This window comes from Podarcis bocagei (assembly GCF_964188305.1).
Source record: "Podarcis bocagei genome assembly, chromosome: 3".
In the NCBI taxonomy this organism is placed as follows: Eukaryota; Metazoa; Chordata; class Lepidosauria; order Squamata; family Lacertidae; genus Podarcis; species Podarcis bocagei.
The window spans coordinates 109,558,175-109,566,227 of record NC_138127.1 but is presented as its reverse complement, the minus strand read 5'-3'; positions in this window follow the sequence as shown (position 1 = coordinate 109,566,227).

Here is an 8,053-nt window from a genome sequence, read left to right as displayed (position 1 = left end):
AAACCAACAAAATGAGTTTGGAATATCAGTATATTTTATGAAGACTGATGGGCGCAAGCTTGGAGCAGTGCAGTGCTGCCCTCTGTTGGAAGAAGTTGGGCTTTGCTGAACCTCAAAGTCCCTCTTTCACTTCATGTTTCCGACATTCTGACATCTTGCCTGTTCAGCCTTGAGGATTCGCCATTGCCACCTGTTGCCATTCAAAAGGAACTGCTTTGCAAATGGAAGCTTTCCTTCTTTGCTCTGGCAGTTTGGGGGCATATTTCTGCAGTGTATCACAGAGACCCCTTGCGACAGGGACCTATATCTCTTTGAAGCTGAACTGTTTAGCGTAGTTGGAAGAAGAGGAGGAGAAAAGAGACAGCATCGCTTTTGCTTATTTCGTAAAACTCATATACTGCTTGATTTGTAAAAACAAAACCCTCAAGATCTTTAAAATGGGGGAAAGGGCCTTTTTGCTTTCCTGACCTGGTGCTATAGGTGCTTTTCTGCAAAGGCTCGGTCCTTCCTTGGAATGGGTTAACTGAAAAATTAGAGACTTGTATTTTCAGAATTCCTGAAAGCAGAAGCTGGAATATTATCCATGCCCTGCTTCTGCCCACTGTAGAGGGGACCCTTCGGTTTGGAGTCGGTGGTGGGGGGTAGGATTGGCTGCAAAATCATGGCTGCCGGGGCAACTTCAGAAAAGCTTGAGGGAGCTGAGAGCAACATCTGCAGCAGAGATCTGCAGCAGAGAGGTGCAATTTCTCCAGCCAGGTCTTTTGGCGGAATCTATCTCCCATAAGGTCACACAACTTCTTCAAAGTGGTCTTGCCAACCAACTGCTAACTGCATAGCTGTCAACTGTCCCTTATTTGGCGGGAAAGTCCCTTATCCCAGCGCCGTGTCCCGCTGCTGTCCCTTATTGATGATGTCCCTTAAATTTCTTGGGTTTCAAAGGAAGCAGCTCCTCTCCCTCCCTCCCTCCCTGCCAGCCAGGGAGGAGGAAGGCTCCAACTGTGTTGCTTGGCTGCATTGCTCACCCAATAAGGAGTCTAAGAACGACTGGGGGGGTGGAGCTTGCATGCCTTGTGCCAATCAAATCGGCCGCCTTGCCTGGGGATTCGCCTTTGCTCAGCGCTTCCCAGCGGAGAGGTGACGGTGGTTTTCCTTGCTGCATCCCCTTTGCCGGGTTGGTGCGCTGTGGGAACCACCGCTTGAGGCTTCGTTTGGCTGCTGGCTGGGCTTTCTACCTTTGGCTCGGAGGGGCTCAGAAGTCAAACATACCTGTGCCCTGAAAATCCCTTATTTTGGCTGCTGATCCCTTATTTTTGAGGCTGCTGGTCCCTTATTTTCAAATCTGTAAGTTGACAGCTATGCCTAACTGGCAAAAGACCTCAGAGTGGGGTTTGGGGGTAGAGGTGTCAGAAAGAGGATAGGCTTGCAAGGGATGCCAAGAAAACATTGGGGGGGGAGATCATTGTGGAAGAATTGTAGAGCTGATGTCAAAGCTTTGTCCAAATCTTACCTGAATAAACGTCTTATGTGTTTTGAAGAACCTTTGCATGGCGTTAACAACCTGCTTGTGGCCAGATTTCACAGGGAACCTGGCCTGAGGCACAAGCACCACAGCCCTATGGGAATGTTGTGGGTAGCAGGAGGGGATCTATTGATTAAATATTATCTTTCCTAACTCACGCTAGTGAGTTTATTCATGCAGCAGAGTACATTCCCCTTTTTACACAGCAGGAAGCTAGTTGCAGACTTGAATATCTTAAGTTCTATTATTCCTGGTAAGACCCCTTTGATTCCCTCCTAAAAGAATAAAGACACAACAGTCTTCTTTTAAAAGTTGTAAGAAGTTTACTCACATTCAGTTCACAGTTGGATCCCTGAAGGCAAAGAGGCTTTAGCTTAGAGTTACAGAAGAGGGTTTGAGTTCATCCCATATGGGAACTGATCCCACATGCAGTCCAAGAGAAGAAAAGGCATCAAAAGAGAGGAAGGTGGCTGTGTGACTGGACCTTTTGTGTGGCCTGGATGGGTCATGCCCACCTACCTGGTCACTTGCAAAGGAAGGATGCTCCAGACCAGGTGTGACAGGAAGTTTGACTGGCTGGACCAACATCCCCCTGTCTGTGTCCACTCTAGGCAAACAGGAAATGTTGTATTTGACTGCTTATGTTACATCCCACAAGCGCTCAATGTATGGTTACCAGATTTTTTTCAATGAATCCGGGGACACTTTTTTTTTTTTTTGGAAGCTGAGTAGCAACAGGGTGGCGCTATAGGTTAAACCACAGAGACACGGATGGCACTGTGGGTTAAACCACAGAGCCTAGGACTTGCTGATCAGAAGGTCGGCAGTTCGAATCCCAGCAACGGGATGAGCTCCCGTCGCTCGGTCCCAGCTCCTGCCAACCTAGCCGTTCGAAAGCACGTCAAAGTGGAAGTAGATAAATAGGTACTGCTCTGGCGGGAAGGTAAACGGTGTTTCCGTGCGCTGCTCTGGTTCGCCAGAAGCGGCTTAGTCCTGCTGGCCACATGACCCGGAAGCTGTATGCCGGCTCCCTCGGCCAATAAAGCGAGATGAGCGCCGCAACCCCAGAGTCAGACACGACTGGACCTAATGGTCAGGGGTCCCCTTTACCTTTACCTAGCAACAGAGAGTCAGTAGTGGGGATGGTGAGGCAAAAGTCCCTGGACCCAACCACACATGCATATTGTATAAAGGAGCAAAGCCCTTCTTTCGCACCCTGTGAAACATAATTGCACAGAGTTTTTAAAAAACTGGGCAATGGCCCGCTGCCCTCCCGTGACTCCTGAGCCTTCCCCAATCTCCTGCCCCCTTCCCCCTTTGTTTTGACAGATCGGGGGAGGCTCGGGAGTCATGGGTGGGTGGTGGACCGTTGCCCAGTTTTTTAAAAAAAAACTCTGCACATTTATGTTTCACAGAGTGCAAAATAAGGGCTTTGCACCTTGCCCGGCAGAGAAGCTGTGCACCTTGTGCCCCTCCTGGGCAATGGCGCACCGCCCACCCATGACTCCCAAGCCCTCCCCCAATCAGTCAAAACAAAGGGGGAAGGGGGCAGGAGACCTGTACCACTGGACATCCCCAGTTCCCCTTCGGCAGTGGCGGCGGCAGCGGCAGTCAGCAGCCCGGAGCCTGCCTGGTAGCGCAGTTGGCTCTGGCTGCTCGCTGCCGTGACACCCGCCATTTTTCTTGTGTGCAACACATCATATGGGGACTCATATGGCGAGGAAAAATGGTGGGCGTCACGGCAGCGAGCAGCTCCTGAAACCAGCCAGAGCCAACTGCGCTACCAGGCTGGCTCCTGGCTGCTGAGGCTGCCACTGCCATGTTTCCCGGAGACAGATTTGCAAATTTGGGGACATTCCAGGGGATGGAATTTGTCTGGGGACAGATTTTCAAATCCGGGGACTGTCCCCAGAAGCCAGGGATGTCTGGTAACCCTAGCTCAATGCACCCTGCCCTAATCCAAGGACCTGAGAGTGCCCCTCGTTCATTTTAGCCAAAAAGCAGGTGCCCCAAAGTTGCTTCTGCAAAGAGTCCAGGGACAAATCTGAACCTCCCAGATTCCGTATGAAATTGGTAAGCAGAGGCGTCAGGTTGCACCCCCCCCCAAGACTGAGGGGATGGGGCGTGCGCATGCAACATCATGCTGTCTGAAGGAGGTCAAGCACTCTGGAGGAGCCAGTCGCTGAAGCTGTGATGCGCAATGAATTATGTGCATGACATCATGGTGCGTGATGCGAGCCGGGCCCCTTCAACGTCGAGGCGAAAAGCAGGTTTTCGTTCTGGGAAAATCAAGATGTCACCCGGACTGTGGAAATGTCTTGTAGTTTTCATAGCCCAAAAAAATGAGGAATGAAAAAGTACCTGATTTTTGAGACGGTCTGGGTATGTCCCAAATTTCATCACAAAACTGGACCACGTATTGGATTATATTGCCACCTGCTGGTATATTAGGTAGAAAAATACAAGACTGGAAGGATGGTTGGATGGGAGATGCTTTAGACTGAACAGAGGTCAGCAGCCTTTTTCAGCAGGGGGCTGGTCCACTGTCCCTCAGACCTTGCGGGGGGCCAGACTATATTTTGGAAAAAAATAATGAATGAATTCCTATGCCCCACAAATAACCCATAAATGCATTTTAAATAAAAACAACAGGCAGGCCCCACAAATAATCCATAAATGTATTTTAAATAAAAGGACACAATCTACTCATGTAAAAACATGCTGATTCCTGGACCTTCCGCGGGACGGATTTAGAAGGCAATTGGGCCGCATCCAGCCCCAGGGCCTTAGGTTGCCTACCCCTGCTTTAGAACAGTGTTTCTCAACCTTTTTCCAACCGTGGCCCCCAAACTACCTTGTTTCCTTCCTGTATCCCCCTGCCATACCAGTAGAAAGGTAGCTATTTTGTTTGTAAACAGAACATGTTTTATTTATAATTTTTATGATATTATAAGTATATAATTTCACCTGCAGCCCCCTTGGAATATCCGGGGGGCAGGACGCCATATAGCCCCCAGTTGAGAAACGTGACTGTACTGTACAGGTCCCTGCCAGCAGGAGTTTACAATCTAAAATTTGACACAGGAAAGCGGTGGCAGAGATAAACAGGGAAGTAGTACGCTGCCCTTAAAGTTGAACATGCTGATTCTCAGTGTGCTTCCAGGTGTGGACAATTTTGTTGTTGTTGTTTAGTCGTTTAGTCGTGTCCGACTCTTTGTGACCCCCTGGACCAGAGCACACCAGGCCCTCCTGTCTTCCACTGCCTCCCGCAGTTTGGTCAGACTCATGTTTGTAGCTTTGAGAACACTGTCCCACCATCTCGTCCTCTGTCGTCCCCTTCTCCTTGTGCCCTCCATCTTTCCCAACATCAGGGTCTTTTCCAGGGAGTCTTTCTCTTCTTATGAGGTGGCCAAAGTCTTGGAGCCTCAGCTTCAGGATCTGTCCTTCCAGTGAGCACTCAGGGCTGGTTTCCTTCAGAATGGAGAGGTTTGATCTTCTTGCAGTCCATGGGACTCTCAAGAGTCTCCTCCAGCACCATAATTCAAAAGCATCAATTCTTTGGCGATCAGCCTTCTTTATGTTCCAGCTCTCACTTCCATACATCACTACTGGGGAAACCATGGCTTTAACTATACGGACCTTTGTTGGCAAGGTGATGTCTCTGCTTTTTAAGATGCTGTCTAGGTTTGTTATTGCTTTTCTCCCAAGAAGCAGGCGTCTTTTAAAGATGCCTACATTCTGCATGGACTGGTTTCAGGGCAACGTGTACAAGTGGCTTTAGAGACCTATTAGGTCCATAAATTACCATATAGCATATATTCAACACAAAAAAGCGACAATTTGTTGTTGACAAAGGACAGCTGGAGATATAAAGGGCCCCATTACCTTCAGGAGCTTAGGGCCTCTTCAAACCTAAATCCGGCCCTGTTTGTGTGTGTATTATAAAGATATAAAACCAGTTCTTTGGTCATGGAACTGCATTCCTTCCCTGCATCTCCAGTCCATCTCCCTGCTGCTTAAGCCCTCAGGTATCCAGGCTATCAGCCATTGCTAAGCAACAGCCTTAGGCCAATCAGGTTTGATCCGAGCATCTTCTGCTTTGTTTACTGCATCCTGCCGCTCAGCATACCCTCAGCGCAAATTTGGGTTTTGCAGCAGAGAGGAAAAGAGATCTTCTGAGCAGGACCAGAGCAGCAGGGGGACGGGGAATTCAACTTGGTTCAAGTGTTAATGTGAACTCACGTGTTCATGTGAACCTGCCCGATTCAGCCTCGGTGGACCAAAACACAGCTATCTTTCAAAATCCACACTTCTCTGAATTTTGCATTGCTATTTTCCAAGCGATTCAAGTGTACAGTAGAACCTTGGGTTGCGAACGTGATCCATGTGGGAGGCACCTGCAGCATTCACAACCTGCAGCACCACGCCTGCACACGTGCGTGATGCGATTCAGCACTTCTGCACATGCGCAAGCGCCGAAACCCGGAAGTAACGCATTCCAGTACTTCCGGTTTCAGCACGGTCCGTAAACCGAAAATGCGCAACCCACAGTATTCGCAACCCGAGGTATGACTGTACCAAGATGCATTTCTTAGCTGGGAAGTGTACATATGTTAGTGAAAGCAACATATGTACGTATACCTTGTTAGAGTAAATTGTGTATGGAAACACATGTGTCGGGGGAAGTTATATACAATGAATTTTCATGAGGGCCTTTTAGAAAATAATAATCGCAAACTGATGCAGAAATGGAGAGTTCCGAACTGAAAGACTGGAAAACCGGAAATCTAAGACGGACCTAAATTGACAGGTGTGTTCATCCCTGTGGCTGAGCGACAAATACCAATATCCAAAGTTCTTGCAGGGGCATTGCAAAACTTCAGCATAGGAGCCAGTGGCGTAGCGTGGGGGTTGCAGGGGGGGCCGGCCGCACCGGGCGCAACATCTGGGGGGCACGCTCGCACTCGCAGCTCTCTGCCCCTACTAAAATCCATGGGTTAGGGGGTGCAAATTACTTGCCTTGCCCCGGGTGCTGACAACCCACGCTACGCCACTGATAGGAGCATAGGAAGCTGACTTGAGGTCCATGTGTCTTAGTACTTCCCATGCTGACTGCCAGTGATGTTCCCAGGGCTTCAAGCAGGGATTCTCACAACCCTCCCCGAAGATGCTGAGGATCAAATCTCGGACCTTCTCTGTTCTAAGCTGAGCTCTGGTCCTTTCCTCTGTTGGCTCAGGGGTGTTGGGATGTGGGCACTGTGAACTGGTTTCCTCTTTGCTTTTCTTTGCCTTTGCAATTCCCTGTTCTAATTCTAACAATATATTTTAATCCCCTTGGTATACAGCAGGAAGAGATGCATAGTCCATGGACAGCCATATTGAAATGGGTCTCTAGGGTTTGGCCAAACACTCTCCACTTTTAGTGATTTGGGTGCTTTTTCCTGAAAAAATATTTGGACTGTGTAACGATTGAGCATTGGGGTTTCTTTTTCCACATTGGTTTTCAGGGGGAAAGTCTGCAGGGCTGTTTCCATGGTTGGAATTCTAAGCTCAGAGACCATGACTCCAGGAGGAATGCTTGGCTCCTCCTTTCCCTTCCACATGTTCCATTGTTCGCTGGCTAAGCAAATGTCGTCGTTCACAGTCCCTATAAATACAACAGCCTTTTTCCCAGCTGAGAACCAAAATGTCCCTTTCTTCTCCTGCCCAGTTTGGACATAATAATGTCCTGGCTATGTAATGATACATCTTAAATGACAGCAGCTACCTTGTTCGACACCACAGTTAAATCATGGTGCTCACTCCCAGAGGATGGATGTCATTAAAAGTGGGTGAGACAAAATCATAGAGGAGGTGAGAGCTAGCGGGGTTTGAAATCTTGCATTTGAAAATGCTTGTTGGTTCTGACACATCTTTGTCTCCCGCTGCCTAGTCTCTTGCTCTGCTTTGGTAAATAACCTTACCTTGTCTGTTGCATTTTATAAGCTTTTTAAGGAAAGCGTTGATTGCTCTTCAAGTGCAAATGGAAGCTGCAGTGGGCAACTCACAGGAGCTGGAAAAGCGGGGTGTGCTTTAAATATCAACGCAGAATTTACATTTAAATCCCAACCCCACTAAAGTAACCCCCCCAAAGAATTTGTCCCCCTCAAATACATGTGTGTGCTTTCCATTCCTAGTGAGAATGGACTGGCTCCCTTCTTGCTGTCATTCTACCAGCAGGTGAAGACAGTTTTATTCCGCCAGACCTTTGGGAGCTGACTGGTTTGTTGTTGTTGTTTTTAAAAGGGCTTTTAATAGTTTTTGCTGATTTTACTAACAGCCTTTTAAAATATTTAAAATTCTAGTACAGTCTCTTTTTTAATGATTATCTTGTGTGTGTGTGTATATGTGTGTGTGTGTCTGTGTGTGTATAAGCTTTCTGTATTTTATCTGTCTTCTTTTAATTTGAATAATCCACCTTGAGTCCTGGTCTGGCGGGATATAAACAGATATAATAACACCACCACTCAGGAAAACAAACTCTTTGCCCAAATG